Source organism: Triticum aestivum, chromosome 5D, assembly GCF_018294505.1.
Source record: "Triticum aestivum cultivar Chinese Spring chromosome 5D, IWGSC CS RefSeq v2.1, whole genome shotgun sequence".
In the NCBI taxonomy this organism is placed as follows: Eukaryota; Viridiplantae; Streptophyta; class Magnoliopsida; order Poales; family Poaceae; genus Triticum; species Triticum aestivum.
In genome coordinates this window covers 171,966,375-171,988,498 of record NC_057808.1, presented here as the reverse complement: position 1 = coordinate 171,988,498, position 22,124 = coordinate 171,966,375, and positions in this window count along the sequence as shown.

Sequence of the window (22,124 nt, the reverse complement as noted above, 5' to 3'; positions counted from 1 at the left end):
GTACACATAGGCACTATGTAACTAGCCTTGCTTATTGGCTTTCAAAGCTTAACTTTCACTCCTACTTACAATATGTAGAGTATTTAACAAAAAACTACCACTTTCAACTAGCCCTAGGAAGAAACTATTGTACAAAAAATAGTAAAAACATACCCAAAGTTTCTTAATTCGTTCCAAAAACTACTACCTAGTGCCGATTAGGTTCGTTTAAACCCATTTATGATAGGGGTGGCCCACATGTCCGTGCCAACGAGGCAACTTAAACCAACACATTCTGTTTGACTGTTGACACGAGGGACCTACATCTGACCTATATCCTGTTATATTCTCCCTCAAATCATTATTTTCTCCTGAACATTACTTCAAACAGTACTGATGCGTGTTCGTCGGTGGCACCGGTGATGAGCGAGTTGGCCACCGCTCCGCCGGACGGGCCGGACGCTGTGCTAGCCTCCGCGTTGGTTGGCAGGCTGGCCCGAGCGTGACTCACACGCGAGCAAGCCGCCATGCTGCCTTCGCTCGAGCCAGATGGCTGGCCTTAGCGCGGCGCGCGGGAGCTAGCCGTCGTGCCACCGTGCCAATCTAGCTAGCAAACCTTGCAGACAAGCAGCTGGAGGGAGCTATCTTGGCTAGCTAGCGGCCGCGAGCACCGGACAGAGCTGGCATCCGGGCTGCCGCAAGATGGGCTCTGCACCGCCGGCGATTTTGAGCTCGCCTTCTGCTAGCGGCGGTAGCTGCATCCCATGGCCGAGGATGACTAGGTGGATGGGCCGGAGGTAGGAGGTCACTCGGGGATTTTTTTGCAAACTGACATGTAGGTCCCACAAGTCATAACGCCTAACTTGCTGGTCGAATAGAAGGCGTTGACTTAAGGGGCGACATGGGTTGAAACGTGCCTATAACGGCACTTTGTAGAGTAGTCGTTTCTTGGTAGGGCTGGTTGGTAAGGGCATGTACAATGGTTGATAAGATAGTCTTATCTTAAGTCTGCCACGTATGCAAGTGGTAGTAGTTTCTTGGCATTATTAGTGGTTTCTTGGCATTATTAGTGGTTTCTTGTAAGCAACAATGTACTACTAGCGACAAAAGACGATTCTAGGTTGCGTTGTACTCCAACGAGTACTACTAGTGGTCGCGGGAGTGTATACCTCATTTTGTGGGTTCGATCCCGGCTGAACGCACGACGGCCTTTTTTAAAATAAACTCCACAAAACGAGGTAGTTTGAGTTTTGAAGTCGAACACACGTGTCACACCATAATCTAGGTGCACTGGATAGCCCAGCCACATGAACGGGTTTTCCTTCCCATCATCTCGTGGCTCGCGTGCTCGCCCTAGCCGCACCTTGCTTGCAGCTTCCTCATCAGCTAGTACTAGCATATTTAAACTAACGCCTTCCAATTAAGCCCGAGGAGCCGGAAAAGCCTGGCGCAACATTTGGAACTGTGCATTATGGCTTTGTACGTAAAGTGCTAGTACTCTACTACTCTGTAGCTTGTGGCGTTGCACGCATGGACTTCACTCCATTATCGGCTCTATAAAAAAAATTCCTCTTGATGTGATTTTTTTTTTGAAAGGGAGGCAAAAGCTTTGCGTCATCTCATTCATAAAGAAGGAACTACTAACAAAGTTCGACGAGATCCATTACACCTCCACAAATGGAAGCGAAACGCCAAGTCTCGTTGTATCAAATAACTCAAATGTTCCGCCCCCACAGTAACCATCGCTGATAAACAGGCTGCTAGTGTGTGCGTGAGAGGAGCGGCTGAGTAGGCCAGCTACGCGCTTGAATAGAGCACCGAGAGTACCCACTACGCTGGTGTACTTTCCCTGCATTGATAGTACAGCGATGGTTCTAGAGAACAGTACTACCCTCCACTTCCAATTGTAGCTCCTTGGCCCTAAGATTCAAGAGTTCAAACAGGTGCACTATACTAGAAGTACAGTACATCGCACTACTAGTTGAGAAAGTAGTACTAGTACTGCTACAGTACGAGTACATAGTAAATAATAGCCTCACCCCTTCGCTAAGGAACGATCGAGGAGCTACAGTTGGAAGGGATGAGGCCCTACGGTTACTATGCTCTAATCTCTTCCTCGCCAGTTCCCCCCCCCCCCGAAGAGAAGGCAGTTCGTCGCTGCTCCCATGGATTCGCCAGGCGGTTCTCCTCCTCGTCGAGACTGGGAGACTGCTACCTCTTGAGCACTGCGTTGGTTTTCCCTTGAAGAGGAAAGGGTGATGCAATAAAGTAGAGTAAGTATTTCCCTCAGTTTTTGAGAACCAAGGTATCAATCCAGTAGGAGACTACGCTCGAGTCCCACGCACCTACACAAACAAATAAGAACCTCGCAACCAATGCGATAAAGGAGTTGTCAATCCCTTCACGGTCACTTACGAGAGTGAGATCTGATAGAGATGATAAGATAATATTTTTGGTATTTTTATGATAAAGAGTAAAAGTAAAGATTGCAAAGTAAATAAAGATAGAAATAGCTTGTTGACAGAAGATTAATATGATATAAATAGACCCGGGGGCCATAGGTTTCACTAGTGGCTTCTCTCAAGATAGCATAAGTATTACGGTGGGTAAATGAATTATTGTCGAGCAATTGATAGAATTGAGCATAGTTATGAGAATATCTAGGTATGATCATGTATATAGGCATCACGTCCGTGACAAGTAGACCGACTCCTGCCTGCATCTACTACTATTACTCCACACATCGACCGCTATCCAGCATGCATCTAGAGTATTAAGTTCATAAGAACAGAGTAACTCTTTAAGTAAGATGACATGATGTAGAGGGATAAACTCATGCAATATGATATAAACCCCATCTTTTTAACCTCGATGGCAACAATACAATACGTGTCGTTTCCCCTATTGTCACTGGGATCAAGCACCGCAAGATTGAACCCAAAGCTAAGCACTTCTCCCATTGCAAGAAAGATCAATCTAGTAGACCAAACCAAACTGATAATTCGAAGAGACTTGCAAAGATAACCAATGATACGTCTCCAACGTATCTATAATTTTTTATTGCTCCATGCTATATTATCTTATGTTTTGGACATTATTGGGCTTTAATATACACTTTTATATTATTTTTGGGACTAACCTATTAACCGGAGGCCCAGCCCAGAATTGCTGTTTTTTGCCTATTTCAGAGTTTCGCATAAAAAGAATATCAAACGGAGTCCAAACAGAATGAAACCTTCGGGAACGTGATTTTCGGAAAGAACGTCATCCAGAGGACTTGGACCCTACGTCAAGACTTCAACCAGAAAGCCATGAGGTAGGGGCGCGCCTACCCCCCTGGGCGCGCCCTCCACCCTCGTGGGCCCCATGTTGCTCCACCGACGTACTCCTTCCTCCTATATATACCTACGTACCCCCAAACTACCAGATACGGAGCCAAAAACATAATTCCACCGCCGCAACCTTCTGTACCCGTGAGATCCCATCTTGGGGCCTGTTTCGGAGCTCCGCCGGAGGGGGCATCGATCACGGAGGGCTTCTACATCAACACCATAGCCTCTCCGATGATGTGTGAGTAGTTTACCTCAGACCTTCGGGTCCATAGTTAATAGCTAGATGGCTTCCTCTCTCTTTTTGGATCTCAATACAATATTCTCCCCCTCTCTTGTGGAGATCTATTCGATGTAATCTTCTTTTGCGGTGTGTTTGTTGAGACCAATGAATTGTGGGTATATGATCAAGTTTATCTATGAACAATATTTGAATCTTCTGAATTCTTTTATGTATGATTGGTTATCTTTGCAAGTCTCTTCGAATTATTAGTTTGGTTTGGCCTACTAGATTGATCTTTCTTGCAATGGGAGAAGTGTTTAGCTTTGGGTTCAATCTTGCGGTGTCCTTTCCCAGTGACAGTAGTGGCAGCAAGGCACATATTGTATTGTTGCCATCGAGGATAACAAGATGGGGTTTATATCATATTGCATGAGTTTATCCCTCTACATCATGTCATCTTGCTTAAAGCATTACTCTGTTCTTATGAACTTAATACTCTAGATGCATGCTGGATAGCGGTCGATGTGTGGAGTAATAGTAGTAGATGCAGGCAGGAGTCGGTCTACTTGTCTCGGACGTGATGCCTATATACATGATCATACCTAGATATTCTCATAACTATGCTCAATTCTGTCAATTGCTCAACAGTAATTTGTTCACCCACCGTAAAATACTTATGCTCTTGAGAGAAGTCACTAGTGAAACCTATGGCCCCGGGGTCTATTTTCCATCATATTAATCTCCTGACAACTAGCTATTTCTAGCGCCGTTTTTATTTTGTTTTCTTTACTTTGCATCTTTAGCATAAAAATACCAATAATATTATCTTATCATATCTATCAGATCTCACTCTCGTAATTGACCGTGTAGGGATTGACAACCCCTTATCGCTTTGGTTGCGAGGATTTATTTGTTTATGTAGGTGCGAGGGACTCGTGCGTGGCCTCCTACTGGATTGATACCTTGGTTCTCAAAAACTGAGGGAAATACTTACGCTACTTTGCTGCATCACCCTTTCCTCTTCAAGGGAAAACCAATGCAGTGCTCAAGAGGTAGCAACCAATCATACATAAAAGAATTCAGAGGAGATTCAAATATTGTTCATAGATAATCTTGATCATAAACCCACAATTCATCAGATCTCGACAAACACACCGCAAAAGAAGAGTTACATCAAATAGATCTCCAAGAGAATCGAGGAGAACTTTGTATTGAGATCCAAAGAGAGAGAAGAAGCCATCTAGCTAATAACTATGGACCCCAAGGTCTGAGGTAAACTACTCACACATCATCGGAGAGGCTATGGTGTTGATGTAGAAGCCCTCCGTGATCAATGCCCCCTCCGGCGGAGCGCCGGAAAAGGCCCCAAGATGGGATCTCACGGGTACAGAAGGTTGCGGCGGTGGAAATAGGGTTTTGGCTCCTTGTCTGATGGTTTGGGGGTACGTAGGTATATATAGGAGGAAGAAGTAGGTCGGTGGAGCTACGAGGGGCCCACGAGGGTGGAGGGCGCGCCCAGGGGGGTAGGCGCGCCCCCTGCCTCGTGGCTTCCTCGTTCATTTCTTGACGTCCACTCCAAGTCCTCTGGATCACGTTTGTTCCAAAAATCACGTTCCCGAAGGTTTCATTCCGTTTGGACTCCGTTCTATATTCCTTTTCTGCGAAACACTGAAATAAGCAAAAAAACAGCAATTTGGCTTGGGCCTCCGGTTAATAGGTTAGTCCCAAAAATAATATAAAAGTGTATAATAAAGGCCATTAAACATCCAAAACAGAATATATAATAGCATGGAACAATCAAAAATTATAGATACGTTGGAGACGTATCAGAGACCTTGGACGATGATCCTCTGGGAGAAATCGCATGCCGCTCCGACGTCCTCACCACCGCAAGACTCGGTGCTTCCTGCACCAACTTTTTCAAGACGGTGCTTGAACAGGCTTGGGAAAAGGCCATGCTTGTTGGTCTTCCATGCGTCCTCGAGGAGAAGGTTCTTCTATGGGACAATCCTTCGAACAGTCCACCGCTCCCTGGTCATGGTTGCACGTTGACTCAGCTAGAGTTGCCGACGTTGAGAGGTAGTCGGATTTTGTCCAATGAGCAGGTCAGTCATGGAGTTTGATCATGTAGTACTTAGTTATTCCATTTCCATACCGTAATTTCTCCGCTGCCCACCGTCTTATATATAGGTCTGGGTCGGTGCCAACGAAGATTGGCTTGCATACCTCCAGCCGGATACCACCATCATTCTGCACAACATCCACAGTAGTGCGGCCGTTCCCGTAGACCCCTTCTCCACCATTGGAATCGGCCTTCCGGACTGGCTAGGCTTGAATATGTATGATGATGCCAACATGAGATTGAAGAAGATAGCAATTGTGGACCCGCCGACAAAGCGATGCGGCTACGATGATTACTATCCCATCACGGTGTTCGACATAAGGATTGCCATCAATACAAGAGGCAGTAATGGCAGAAAGGGCAGAGGCTCGTGCATGTTGGCCATGGCAGATTTGTACCCCTACACGTTTGAAGACGTCGTGTTCCAAATAGGCCGCATCTTCGCGGTGACAAGCCAGGGGACTTGTTTCATCTGGTTGCCATCCTACGGTACGGGAGATTACAAACGGAATGCACAAACCATAATTTGCATCCCTAACGGTATTCCATTATTTTGCAGGGACCATTCATCCCTCGATCGAAATAAGATCGCCGATCCTAGATGTGCATTTGCATCCGCGATTCGGTCTAACCTTTAACCTTGTAGCTGACTTTGGCATATTGGGATCAACTATCTTAGTAGCCGTTACCCATGGTACCACTGATGTGCAAAATGGTCACACAATCTACCACGATCGGACCGTCCCCATCTACCCAGGTATTCCATTTAGTATTATATTTTCTAACCCTCTCACCTTTTCTTTCGTCGTTGTACTACTTACTAGTACTAGTAGGAGTACTTTTTACCTTGGAGGACGCGTATAGCTAAGCTATGCCCTTGAAGACTTGAACCCACTAGCTGCCACCATTTTTGTTTTTCCATGTCTTACTATCTCATCCATGTAGCCAAGAGTGGCTATATATAATAAGTCGGTTATTTTACTTCCTCTATACCGGAGTAGTACTATTTGCTGCAAAGTATTACTGACCGCCATATTTGAGCACAACACTATTATGCATGGAACTTGACTGTGTACGTCACCATGTGTCCAGATCTGAGATGCTGCATGTACCAGATGAATGGCGCCGAGTTCGACCACCGTGATGCTACGTGGGTGCTGAGGAACACTCTTAGAGAGTACTCGCTTTTCATTGGGGACAGCTACCCCATTGTGAAGCGGATGCCACCTTCCGTGCACGGCACCGAAGGCCTGCCGTTTATGAAGCATGGTTCTGTCTTCAGTGCGCACCGCTGGATGAATGACATGCTGGGACACGCTATCCCTGATTTATGCCGCTTCAGCTTGGATGAGTCTCCATCGTGTGGAACCGGACTAGAAAGCTGCGACAATGATTCCCATTGCCAACCGCTATGGATCATGCCATCCATGAAGAACACCTAGGACTAGAACCTGGAGGAGGACATGTCGCCCATCTATAACGTGTAAGTGGGGTATGGTAAATTGTGAACGGTAGTGCTGTGAATATATGTAGACTAGTCGTGCACAAATTTATCACATGAATTGGAGATGAACTTGTGTGGCATACTAGCATTTGTCCTTTAGAATTTATTAGTAGTAAATGTGTTATGTGTACGTGCAACTTGTGTGGTTGTTGCACGGGCTCCAACACGCTCTTTGAGAAAAAAGGTGGCACAACTTTGGATATAGGTGACATGGCGGCATCATACAGTAGCATCGTTCGCTATAGTTGTAGCATACTCCTACTAGGACGACAGCTCCTATAAAACCTTGCGCTTGGCTCTTTGCCTCTTCGGGTGGTTCAACAGTTCGTACTCGTGTGAACCTTGCACTTGGCTCTTCGCCTCTTCGGAAGGTCCAACAATGATGATACTACAGTACAATATGCTTCTGGCAATCTAACACCGATTGAACCGCTACACGTCCACCGCGAGGGCGAGGGCGAGCGAGAGGAAGAGGGAGAGGGCGATGTAGTCAAAACCCTCTCCTCGTCCGCGAGCCACCGTGCGCGTGGGCGAGGGAGAGGCGTAGTAAGCAAGCTTCTCCTCATTCGGTGAGTTGATGGGACACATCAAAGCAGTACTAGTCCATACTGCATCCTTTCCGGTTAATATGGCTTAATTTGAAATGAGAAAAATACATTGGCGGTCAACGTATGTAACAATACGCTCTTTACGGTCACTATATATAGTTTTGCGGTGATTCTACAATCACTAGCTCATCGTAGAGCACTGTATTTCACCCTACTGACCGGCCACATAGTCGACGTGGCACTTTGTTGACTAGTTAAATTGTCAACTGGTTTCTGGGTCCCACCTGTCAGTTGGCAAGGCAAAGAAATCAGTTAAACAAAACTTTACGTAGGCGCGACAGGAGTCCAACCCTTGTGCGTGAACCACCCTGGTTGTGTATGTGAGTGCATGCACGTGTACTCCCTCGGTCTTCCAACAAAGAGTGTACATCGGCTAAAAAACAAAGAGTGTACATCTACACTTCCAATGCATTTAGCCTTTAATCTAACTCGATATTGATTGACTAATGCACCAACTTTTCCTCTAGCTATAGGCTACATGTCTATCCTTAATTACAGCATGCAACAACCTTCATTTAATCTTCTTCTCTCAATGGTCGCATGCACACATAATTCTGCTACTTTTGGGCGTTAATTATGCCCTGGTCAATGTGTAAATCTCTAAATGTACAGTCTTTCACGGACGTAGGGAGTAGGTTGAGCACTGGAGCGTGAGCGTGTGTGTTGTGTCGTGTGCTGTGTGCCGCATGGGTGCATGAGTGTTGCGTGCGTCCATGTGTACGTGTGAGTGTTGCATGTTGCATGCGTGCATGCATGCATGAGGCTTTTACTCCCTCCCATTGACATGTTCATATTTCAAGCTTCCTTTGTTCCCTCCATATGGTGATACTCCCACTATTCCCAAATACGGAGTAAAAAGCCTCCATCTGTTCCCAAATATGGAGTATTTGTTCCTCTATAGATTTCAACAAGTGACTACGTACGGAGCAAAGTGAGTGAATCTACACTCTAAAATATGTCTACATACATCTGTATGTTGTATTCCATTTGAATGTCTAAAAAGACTATATTTAGGAACGGAGGGAGTAGCAAATAAACATTAAGTTCTCTTGTTTTCCCTCCTTGGTCACGGTGCACAACCAAAGATGACTTATTCACATGGATGGAGGGAGTAGATGGTCAAAGTTTGACACAAAATTAATGCATTGGTAAACGTAACTTTTTGAAGAAAATGAGTGCATTAATTGAGTTTTTTTGCAAACTACAAAAATTATTACACCACTCATCATCTACCCTTGTTGATGAGATTTTTGAATTGAGCCCTATAAACCGGAAAGGAGGTAGTACTAGTACTCCTACAATATTGGCGCCAGGTGCCTTGGCCAATGTTTCATCTTGTTGGATAGGATGAGGCTACTTCCGATGCATCGGTGCTTACATGGGGTGCTAAGCACATTAAAAACTTTAGCAACTAAAGCTCCCAATGCATAGGTGCTTAACTATTGGTGCTAAGCATCCTTTATTTAATGATTTTGTAACTAAAGTTCTTCATGCATCGATGGGATTCTTCCATTTAAGTCTTTTCTCTAGGTTCTCGCGCTTATTACAGGGGTCACCACACTTACCTCTCTCCTCTTAATTACCTTGCCACATCAGACTTTTTGCCTACATGGAAGCCTTAGCACCTGTACAAGGCGGAGCATTGGGAGGGGTCTGAGCGTACAGGAATAGGGATACTGTAGATAGGAAGTCTTCGCGATCCATTATTCCCCATCTCGGTCAAAGAGAACTATTCAACTAGTCTTCACAGTGAAGTGACAATACACGCTGCAGCAGATGGGACACTTAATTAATAAGCTGAACCAGCGTGTTGGTGTTACTAAATCAGCCTTACCCAGTACTGCCATCATGTTTGCCAGTGAAGCACGCTTCCGCAAATACGACTACGCACCTCTCTCCTCCATTAACTGACATGTGGGCCCTCTTGAGGTAGACCTACATGTCATCGGCGTAACTATTTACACTCCGAAGGACGGTATATCCTGGTATTAGTACTAGTAGAATTGAGATTTAATGCACTTTCTTCCCCGTATTTCACTCTTCTTCCTCCTCTCTTCTTCTTCCTCCTCTCTTCTTCTTCCTCCTCTCTTCCCCATCGTCGGCCGCACACCATTTCCCCTCACTCGCTGCTCGCCCGCGCCCGTCATCTTCCTTGGTAGCTCGCGCATACCATATCCCCCCGCTCACTTCTCGGCCACACACGCCATCTTCTTCGCTCGCCCGCCCGAATCCACTTCCCCGCTGGCTCGCAGGCACCAAAAACCCCAGTCACTCAGCACCCTAAAAAACCCTATGGCAGAACCGACTGACACGCAGAGACACGATTGGAATTCCCTCCCTGATGTTCTCTTGGAGCAGATTTGTAATCGTATGGACCCGCTCAGCACCGCCCGTCTGGCCGCATGCTCGGTGTCTTTGTACCGTCTACTCGTTTGCAATCAGCCGGCTCTTTTCAAGACACCCTGCTTGCTGATTCCCAATCCTCATAGGTGGCCCAGACACTGACTTGACGATCCTATGGAGGTTGCCGTGGTGCCCCGCGACATGCTACCACTACCCGTCCACCTGTCCTTCATGCGCGGCCACTACTGGGTGGGCATGAAGGCCAACTGGATCGTCCTCATCCACCAATCCGGTAGTCCGTGGCGTCTCGTGGATATCTACACCCAGCGAGAGATCACCCTTCCATCGTTGGATACCGCCGCCATCGAGCCTCGCGGCCCGTTGGACACTCCTTGTCGGGACCCCGATTCTAAGTCACACCGATCTAGCATGTAACACCTCATATCACTTTGCAGCCTCACGCACGGTACTCCCACGGGTGTCGCCTTACCATGGCCCGGGACCGTTTGCGCCTTTTGGCTCACGTATATGACAATGTCGCTAGCATCCATATGACAGAGAACCCGGGCCGACATGGCTAGTCGTGAACCCAAAGCGGCACTAACGTATGGGGACAGGCATACATGAATCAACATTGAACGTGTCGGTCAGCAGCGTGTGAATCCGGGCTGTAGCACTGGGCTAACAGGACTCCGGGAACCCGGGCTGTAGCAGGCTAGGCAGGACTCCGGATGTCACCGCGTGACATTTCCCCGAAGGGACAGACACATGAACGATGTGAAACACATGCCGGCCAGTCAAGTGTCCAGAGCAGTAGTGCTGGGCTAGCAGGACTCCGGTGAACCGGGCTGTAGCGGACTACTATGGCTCAAGGAGGCACTAGACTACATTTCCCCATAAGAGAGGCTGCCAAGGATAAACCACTAGATTGTCGGATCCCACACATAGCAATACACGTTACACGTACGCATAACATGCAAGTATGTGCTGTACAACATGGCATCACAACATAACGCGAACTCATATAGATAAAAGGCCCAGAAGAGCCACATAGCATTAAGTACAAACAGGGGTCTCATGACCCATCATTCAGAGCATACAAGCAACGGAAGCATTACATGTCTGAGTACAGACAACTACAAAAGAAAAAGGCTGAGAAGCCTGACTATCTACAAGACCCTCCCAAGGGTTCAAGATCGTAGCTGAGGTACAAGCTACTCGTCGAAGTCCAAGCGGAACTACTAGTAAGACTGAAGTCTCCGCTGCAAAAACATAATTAAAGCAACATGAGTACAAAGGTACTCAGCAAGACTTACATCAGATCCTATCATACATGCATTTGTATCAAGAAGGTAGTGTGGGGTTTAGTTGCAGCAAGCCAGCTTTGACTCAGTGGCTATCCTGTTCTACGACTACGAGAAACTTCTTTGAGGTAAGAAGGCGCACACGAGTCCACTAATCACCACCTCAATACACCACTATGGATTCATTCCCGTCTCACTACGAGAAGCCATCCATAGCACTCACACTTATCTTGAGCATTTTAAAGTATCCACTTCAAGTTGTCTATGTACCACGTAAGCATCCAAGAAGTCCATAACCGAGGACACGGCTATTCGAATAGATCATGATAACCCTGCAGGGGTGTACTGCGTCACACACGCTCTCGCCACTTACCGCCATGTACACGTCACGTACCTCGGCAACCTTCAAGCGGAAGCCTGGCGAGGGTGTCGGCCACGACCTGACTAACCACGCAAGACTCTAGTCCAGGTTTATCGCCTATTCGGGTTCCATCCGCAAGGAGATCCGGCCGGGGTGTCGCTCACGGCCCCAAACGATGTGTGCAGGGTTCCCGAGCCCACCATCCGGGTGCCACTCGGTACACCGGCCACGTGTGCCTAGTCTGTCCCAAGCCCACCCTGCCGGGTGCCACTCGGTAGAAAAATAGCACTACCTACAAACACCAGAAACTGGTTGCAACTCCTGGACAGAGACCAAGTTGGTTAATAAGTCGAGAGGGGTCGAGTTACCGGAACCCAATGTGTGGTAGTAGCTGGTCATTGGACAACATACACAGAACTCAGTGCTTAAGGACGGTTCCAATGAGACAACCCACCATGTACTCCTACATGGCCTCTCACCGCTACCTTTACCAAATCGTGTTCACACGCTTAACTCTCGGCACCAGAACATATCGTAACACTCCAATTCATTCCCAATGAACCAGACCTGACACAACTCTAAGCAATAGCAAGCAAGGCATGGTAGGAACACAACATGGCTCAAACAACTCCTACACATGCTAGTGGGTTTCAACTATTTACTGTGGCAATGACAGGTCATGCAGAGGAATGGGTTCAACTACCGCAGCATAAAGTAGCAGTTGAATCATTGTTGTCCTAATGCAGTAAAAGAGAGCAAGAGCGAGAGAGTAGGTTTGTATCGGAATGAACAAAGGGGGTTTGCTTGCCTGGTAGATCAACAGGGTGGCACTGCTCCTCAGACAGGTACTCTGGAACACTCTCCGGAGCAGGACCTATCGAGAAGGAACGGTGTCGACAATCAAAACACAATCATATGCAACAATATGATGCATGAACATGGCATGAATATGTGATGTATTTTGAGCCAATGCATTTAGCACTCAACTTGGAAGAGATCCATTTGAACCAAGGGTCAAATGCAACTCTAATTTTAAGTCCTTATATATGCCATTTATATGTTTTCACTTATACAGTAGGTATAAGTTGGTTTGTCATGCATGAAACTAGTACAGATGGATAGATTGCATTTTTCTGATAATTTTTCATATATAAATTATTTAAATCTGAGCTATGGTTGAATTTCTATGAATTTTAGAAGTTTTACTAATTTTCTGGAATTTCCTGATTTATTTTAAATCCAGGAAAAGGGTTTATTGCGTCAGCACTGCGTCATCATGACGTCAGCGGGTCAACGGTGCTGACCTGGTCAACCTGACGTGTGGGGTCCACACGTCGGTGACACACGTTTTAAACAGAGGGTTTAATTTGTTCTAATTATAGGATTAGGCGCAGGGGCCCACTGTCAGTGTCACAGGGGGGGGGGGTAATTAGTGCGGTTTGACCCGGGTTGGCCGGCGGTTAGTCGCCGGCGAGGCCGAGCGCGGCGGAGCTCGTCGGGTTCGTCGCTCCGGCGACCATTTGGGCCGCGGAGGCCACCTACGCGAAGCCCAGGCTCGCGCGCATCCAGTGGGACACGCGGAAGACCGTGGGGTGGTCAGAGCTCGCCGGAGCGAGGCTCGCGGCGGTGGCCGGAGTTCGGCCAAGGGCGGGCGCAGTGCTGCGGTGCACGGGGGCGGCGGCTGAGAGCACCGGGGCATAGCCCGGGCTCGTCTGCATCCAGCGGAGGCGACGGGAGGACGCAGGGTGGCCGGAGCTCGCCGGAGCAAAGCTCGCGGTGGCGGCCGGAGCTCGGGCTCGAGCGGTTGCGGCTACAGAGCACGGGGAGGCAGGAGAGGAGGGGGAACCGACGCGGGGGCTCACAGCGGATCGGCGGGCGTCGTCGGAGAGCTCGGGGACGCACTGGAGACGGTGGGGCGGCGATGGGGATCCACGGCGGCCGGAGGCGAAGATGGCGACGGCGACGGAGGCGCTCTAGGGCGTTCCGGCTTGCGTGGCTCAGCGGAGGGGTTCAGCGCGAGGAGGCGGAGCTCTGGGACACGACGGAGGTGCGAGGGGATGGCGGGGAGCGCGGGGCAGCGAACGGCGGCGACCGGCGCGTTCGGGCGTCGCGGGAGAGAGCGGGAGAGAGGCGCAGGAGAGAGGGAGTGAGGCCTGGAGGGTCGTGGCGTCGTCCAGGCGACCAAGGCGTCGAGGGAGGGGAGGGCAGGCAGGCAGCTGCCGTGGCGCGCATGCGCGCGGCGTGCGGCGACCACGCGCCATGTCCCTCTGGCGCGAGGAGGGGGACGGCTGGCGCTGGCCAGTCAGCTGGGCTGGCCTGCTGGGCCGGGCCAGGCCGCACAATGCCGGGCCGCAGGTAAGCTCCCTTTTCCTATTTCTTTTTCTTTTCTAATTTTCTGACATTTGTTTGGTTTAATAAAAATACTAAACCATTTTATTTACTTATGCCAATTTTTATAGGGGCTAGTGGTATTATTCCAGAACTCCTCAACAAATGGCATAATTTTTGGACAATATTTTATATATATAACAATATATATCCAAAGCAAATAATTACTGCCTTAATTCCAAATGCCCAACAGAAATATTTATGATCTCCTAAAAATATTGGTTTGGTTTTTATCTCTGTCCAATATTTTCAGAGAGCAACATGAACATTTTCTTGGACCCTTTTGGAGCAATTTTTATTTGGGTCATTTCCGGAAATGATTCTGAGGGTTTCACAGATCCCCACTTCAATTTAAAATGAAATTTAAACATGATGCACACATGACTAGCTAGTCTAGGTCATACCAGAACTAGGGACGTGACAACTCGCCCCCACTTGCAAGAATCTCGTCCCGAGATTCAGGGGTCGATGAAAAGAAGGTGGGGTACTCCAGTCGAAGACGATCTTCTCGCTCCCAAGTAGCTTCTCTCTCGGAATGATGAGACCACTGAACCTTGAGAAACTTGATGTTCTGACATCGGGTGACACGCTCTGCTTGATCAAGAATGCGAATAGGGTACTCTCGGTATGTGAGGTTATCTTGGAGATCAAGCGTTTCGTGGTCCACTCCGCGGATGGGATCCGAGAAGCAACGCCTGAGTTGAGAGACGTGGAAGACATCATGGACTCGATATAGATGTGGGGGTAGTTCTAACTGATAGGCAACCTCTCCTCGTTTAGCGAGAATGCGAAAAGGACCAATGTAACGAGGAGCCAACTTGCCCTTGATACCGAAACGATGGGTACCCTTTAGGGGAGTAACCCGAAGGTAAGCCTTGTCGCCAACTTCATAAGCCACTTCCTTATGACGACGGTCATACTGGCTCTTTTGGCGAGATTGGGCTGTTTTCAAATTCTCACGAATGATGCGAACTTGCTCTTCTGCTTCCTGGATCATGTCCGGTCCAAAGAGTTGTCTTTCACCGGTTTCTGACCAGTTCAAAGGTGTTCGACATCTTCGTCCATACAGAATCTCGAAAGGAGCTTTCTTAAGACTGGATTGATAGCTATTGTTATAAGCAAACTCGGCGAAAGGTAGGCATTTCTCCCAATCCATACCGAATGAGATAACGCAAGCTCTAAGCATGTCTTCGAGAATTTGGTTGACCCTTTCCACCTGACCACTTGATTGAGGGTGGAAAGCGGTACTGAAGGAAAGATGGGTGCCCATGGCAGTTTGGAAACTCTCCCAGAAATGAGAAGTGAAGAGACTACCACGGTCTGAATTGATCTCTAGTGGAACACCATGAAGTGACACTATTCGGGAAATATATAAGTCAGCGAGCTGACTAGCAGTGATACTCTCTCGAACAGGTAGGAAGTGAGCCACTTTGGAAAGACGATCAATGACTACGAAGATAGCGTTATTCCCTTTCTTGGTCCTGGGAAAGCCGGTGATGAAGTCCATACCAACTTTATCCCATTTCCACTCAGGAATGGCTAAAGGTTGAAGGGTGCCAGCAGGTCTTTGATGCTCTGCCTTAACGCGACGACAAACGTCACAGTTAGCAATGAACTCAGCAATTTCTCTCTTCATCCTAGTCCACCAGAACCTCTGGCGTAGGTCCTGATACATCTTAGTACTACCGGGATGAATCGTGAGAGGAGATTCATGCGCCTCCTTAAGGATCAATTTCCGAAGATGTTGCTTCTTGGGAACCACCAGACGATTCTCAAAGAGAACAACACCTCGATCATCTATAGAGAAACTACCAGCAATACCATTGGCAATGTTTCTCTTGATCCGGGTAATCCCCGTATCATGCTTCTGGGCTTCTATGATATGATCCACAAGGGTAGGTTTCGCCACCAAGGTAGAAAGGAATCCTTGAGGAGCAATGTGAAGATTAAGCTTACTGAATTCCTCATGGAGAAGTGGTTGGCCCTGCTGCAACATAAGATTGTTGCAATAGGACTTACGACTTAGTGCATCAGCCATGACATTGCCCTTGCCTGGGGTGTAGGTAATCCCTAAGTCGTAATCTGAGATCAACTCCAACCAACGTCTTTGTCTAAGGTTCAAATCTGGTTGGGTGAAAATATACTTGAGACTCTGGTGATCGGTGTAAATCTCGCAACGGTTACCGAGAAGGTAATGTCGCCATGTCTTAAGAGCATAGACTACGGCTGCAAGCTCTAGATCATGTGTAGGATAGTTCTCCTCATGTGGATGCAACTGTCGAGATGCATAGGCAATCACATGATGATCCTGCATAAGAATGCAGCCTAGTCCCTGTCGTGAGGCGTCGCAGTAGATAACAAAGTCTTTAGTGAAATCCGGTGGCACAAGTATGGGAGCAGAAGTCAGGCGTCTTTTCAGTTCCTGAAAACTATATTCACACTGTGGGGACCACTCAAACTTTTTATCTTTCTTGAGAAGTTCCGTGAGGGGTTTGGCTACTTTGGAGAAGTTTTCAACGAAGCGGCGACAATAACTGGCTAGACCAAGGAAACTCCTAACTTGTTTAACTGTTTCAGGTGGAGTCCAATCAAGAACGGCCTGAACTCTCTCAGGATTGACAGCAATGCCCTTACCAGAGATCACGTGGCCTAGGTAGGTCACTTCTGGCAACCAAAATTCGCACTTGGAGAACTTGGCATAAAGGCGGTGCTCTCTGAGTTTTTCTAACACAAGTCTAAGATGTTCGGCATGCTCTTCCTTGTTCTTCGAGTAGATAAGGATATCATCGAGGTAAACCACGACGAACTTATCTAAGTACTCCATGAAGATCGAGTTCATCAAGCGGGAGAAGGTAGCTGGAGCATTGGTTAGACCAAAGGACATGACGGTGTACTCGTACTGGCCATAACGAGTGACAAAAGCCGTCTTAGGAATGTCCCCATTTCTAATCTTGATTTGATGGTAGCCTAACCTCAAATCCATCTTGGAAAAGACCGAGGATCCAGTGAGTTGATCATACAGGTCGTTGATCCTGGGGAGCGGATACTTGTTCTTTATCGTGACCAAATTAACGGGACGATAGTCTACAACCATCCGGTCCGTACCATCCTTCTTCTTAACGAAGAGGACGGGGCAAGCCCAAGGAGAAGAACTAGGTCGGATGAAACCCTTTTGCAAGGACTCATCAAGTTGTTTCTTAAGCTCAGCTAGTTCTAAAGGTGCCATCTTGTAAGGTCTCCTAGAAATTGGGGCGGTTCCTGGGATAAGATCTATGACAAACTCTACATCCCTGTCAGGTGGAATACCTGGCAGTTCTTCTGGAAAGACATCCGGAAAGTCACGGACTACCGGGATATCTTCAAGGTCTGGAAGAGGACTGGCATTAAGAGAATAGAGTTGACGCTTTGCAACTCTGGTGGAGACAGTGACTAACTTACCAGATGGGTGTGTGAGCTGAACAGACCTGGTGTAACAATCAATCTTGGCATGATGAGCTGTCATCCAGTCCATACCCAAGATGATGTTAATATCTGTGGACTTGAGGGCTATAAGTGAGGCAAGGAATACAAGTCTGTCAACAAGGATTTCGTTACCATGGCTTATTCTGGTAGTTTGCCATCTAGACCCTGGAGTTTGGATTTCAAGTGGAGTTGGCATATCACAAAATGACATGTCGTGCAAACGAGCATAGCCTTCAGAGATGAAGGAGTGAGATGCTCCAGTATCGAATAGAACCGAAGCTGGATGGCAATTGACAAGGAGTGTACCAAGAACGACATCCGGATCATCATGAGCGTCTTTAGCTGAGGCGTGATGCACACGTCCACGCTCAGTGGGAGCTGACTTGACACTGATCATCTTGCGTGATGGCTTACCACTGCCAACAGACTTCTCAGGCAGGGGTGGGGCATAGTTAGTTTGAGAGCAGTCACGTGCATAGTGTCCTGGCTTCCCGCATGTGAAGCAAGTCCCTGAAGTTGGATGTGGACCTGCATTGACAAGCGGTCTACCAGTAGGCCTGGGTGGAGCATACTGCTGAACTGGGTGAGGCGGCACATAAGATAGCCTCGGTGCATATCCAGGTGGAAGAGCGGAGTTCGGAACCCAAATCCGACGCTTATAAGAACTAGAACCAGAGGAAGAAACCAAATCACGGGTGTGCTTACGGGACTCCTCGTAGGTGAGCTAAGCTGTCTCCGCATTAATGGCCTTGTTCACAAGAGCCTGGAAATTATTGCAATGGTGCAAGTGGAGATCACGACGCAACTTGGGGTTGAGACCCTTCCGGAACCTAGCCTGCTTCTTAGCGTCCGTGGACACTTTTTCTGTAGCATAGCGGGCGAGGTTCTCAAACTCTCTACTGTAAGCATCAACAGCCATCTTACCCTGGGTGAAACTACAGAACTCTTCTCTCTTGCGGTCAATGAGAGCCTGAGGAAAGTGATGCTCGCGAAAAGCCTCAGTGAAATCCCTCCAGGTCGGTATCTGGCCAGCTGGAAGCATAGCCTCATAGTTCTGCCACCAAAGACTAGCAGGACCTTCCAGGTGATATGCAGCATAAGTGACCTTGTCACCTTCAGCTACGTTCGCAGAACGCAACTTGTGTGTGATACTACGGAGCCAGTCATCTGCATCGAGTGGTTCAATGGAATGATGGAAGGTAGGTGGTTTCAAACCAATGAAATCATAGATGGTCGCTGACTCTTTGCACTGGGGTGCGGTGTTCTCCTCGATACGTGCTAACAAGCGGTTAGACTCATGCTTGTTCCTCTCCATCTCTAACATAAACTCTGCCAACGAAGGCTGGTCGGGAGGATCCTCCTCATCCCTACCACCTCCGTGGTTCAGGCAACGAGCAACAGAACTTCGGTTAACTGACGACATCCTGAGAAGCGGAACCAAGGACGAGGTCAACAACAACTATAGAATGCAACATGTAGCATAAGGAAATTTAGTATCTCTCAAACCCCTAGGACAAATCTGGCAGCATAACGGCAGTAAAATGCTCAAAATGAGGCATTCTGCAAAGGACGGGGTAGCACCAAACTCAACATCATCACTCAAGGTTCTGAGATATTACTAAACAGGCTACACTGGGGGTACTCAAGCTGGGATATGACTCTGATCAACCAATCCTAAGAGACTACAGTGTAGTAACACGTGATCCTGATAGACAGAAGAGGAAGCCTAGTTCCTTAACCCCGTAGGAAAGATAGGATGACTCAGATCAGAAGGCATGAGGTAAAAGGAGTAAAAGAGCCTTACGTTCCCTTCCACAATCAATTCCCTTACATAACTAAAGAATTTCTAGACTCAACTTCGACCAGGTTGGCTTGGAAATCCTACAGGCAGTCAGGCTCTGATACCAAAGCTGTCGGGACCCCGATTCTAAGTCACACCGATCTAGCATGTAACACCTCATATCACTTTGCAGCCTCACGCACGGTACTCCCACGGGTGTCGCCTTACCATGGCCCGGGACCGTTTGCGCCTTTTGGCCCACGTATATGACAATGTCGCTAGCATCCATATGACAGATAACCCGGGCCGACATGGCTAGTCGTGAACCCAAAGCGGCACTAACGTATGGGGACAGGCATACATGAATCAACATTGAACGTGTCGGTCAGCAGCGTGTGAATCCGGGCTGTAGCACTGGGCTAACAGGACTCCGGGAACCCGGGCTGTAGCAGGCTAGGCAGGACTCCAGATGTCACCGCGTGACATTTCCCCGAAGGGACAGACACAGGAACGATGTGAAACACATGCCGGCCAGTCAAGTGTCCAGAGCAGTAGTGCTGGGCTAGCAGGACTCCGGTGAACCGGGCTGTAGCGGACTACTATGGCTCAAGGAGGCACTAGACTACATTTCCCCATAAGAGAGGCTGCCAAGGATAAACCACTAGATTGTCGGATCCCACACATAGCAATACACGTTACACGTACGCATAACATGCAAGTATGTGCTGTACAACATGGCATCACAACATAACGCGAACTCATATAGATAAAAGGCCCAGAAGAGCCACATAGCATTAAGTACAAATAGGGGTCTCATGACCCATCATTCAGAGCATACAAGCAACGGAAGCATTACATGTCTGAGTACAGACAACTACAAAAGAAAAAGGCTGAGAAGCCTGACTATCTACAAGACCCTCCCAAGGGTTCAAGATCGTAGCTGAGGTACAAGCTACTCGTCGAAGTCCAAGCGGAACTACTAGTAAGACTGAAGTCTCCGCTGCAAAAACATAATTAAAGCAACATGAGTACAAAGGTACTCAGCAAGACTTACATCAGATCCTATCATACATGCATTTGTATCAAGAAGGTAGTGTGGGGTTTAGTTGCAGCAAGCCAGCTTTGACTCAGTGGCTATCCTGTTCTACGACTACGAGAAACTTCTTTGAGGTAAGAAGGCGCACACGAGTCCACTAATCACCACCTCAATACACCACTATGGATTCATTCCCGTCTCACTACGAGAAGCCATCCATAGCACTCACACTTATCTTGAGCATTTTAAAGTATCCACTTCAAGTTGTCTATGTACCACGTAAGCATCCAAGAAGTCCATAACCGAGGACACGGCTATTCGAATAGATCATGATAACCCTGCAGGGGTGTACTGCGTCACACACGCTCTCGCCACTTACCGCCATGTACACGTCACGTACCTCGGCAACCTTCAAGCGGAAGCCTGGCGAGGGTGTCGGCCACGACCTGACTAACCACGCAAGACTCTAGTCCAGGTTTATCGCCTATTCGGGTTCCATCCGCAAGGAGATCCGGCCGGGGTGTCGCTCACGGCCCCAAACGATGTGTGCAGGGTTCCCGAGCCCACCATCCGGGTGCCACTCGGTACACCGGCCACGTGTGCCTAGTCTGTCCCAAGCCCACCCTGCCGGGTGCCACTCGGTAGAAAAATAGCACTACCTACAAACACCAGAAACTGGTTGCAACTCCTGGACAGAGACCAAGTTGGTTAATAAGTCGAGAGGGGTCGAGTTACCGGAACCCAATGTGTGGTAGTAGCTGGTCATTGGACAACATACACAGAACTCAGTGCTTAAGGACGGTTCCAATGAGACAACCCACCATGTACTCCTACATGGCCTCTCACCGCTACCTTTACCAAATCGTGTTCACACGCTTAACTCTCGGCACCAGAACATATCGTAACACTCCAATTCATTCCCAATGAACCAGACCTGACACAACTCTAAGCAATAGCAAGCAAGGCATGGTAGGAACACAACATGGCTCAAACAACTCCTACACATGCTAGTGGGTTTCAACTATTTACTGTGGCAATGACAGGTCATGCAGAGGAATGGGTTCAACTACCGCAGCATAAAGTAGCAGTTGAATCGTTGTTGTCCTAATGCAGTAAAAGAGAGCAAGAGCGAGAGAGTAGGTTTGTATCGGAATGAACAAAGGGGGTTTGCTTGCCTGGTAGATCAACAGGGTGGCACTGCTCCTCAGACAGGTACTCTGGAACACTCTCCGGAGCAGGACCTATCGAGAAGGAACGGTGTCGACAATCAAAACACAATCATATGCAACAATATGATGCATGAACATGGCATGAATATGTGATGTATTTTGAGCCAATGCATTTAGCACTCAACTTGGAAGAGATCCATTTGAACCAAGGGTTCAAATGCAACTCTAATTTTAAGTCCTTATATATGCCATTTATATGTTTTCACTTATACAGTAGGTATAAGTTGGTTTGTCATGCATGAAACTAGTACAGATGGATAGATTGCATTTTTCTGATAATTTTTCATATATAAATTATTTAAATCTGAGCTATGGTTGAATTTCTATGAATTTTAGAAGTTTTACTAATTTTCTGGAATTTCCTGATTTATTTTAAATCCAGGAAAAGGGTTTATTGCGTCAGCACTGCGTCATCATGACGTCAGCGGGTCAACGGTGCTGACCTGGTCAACCTGA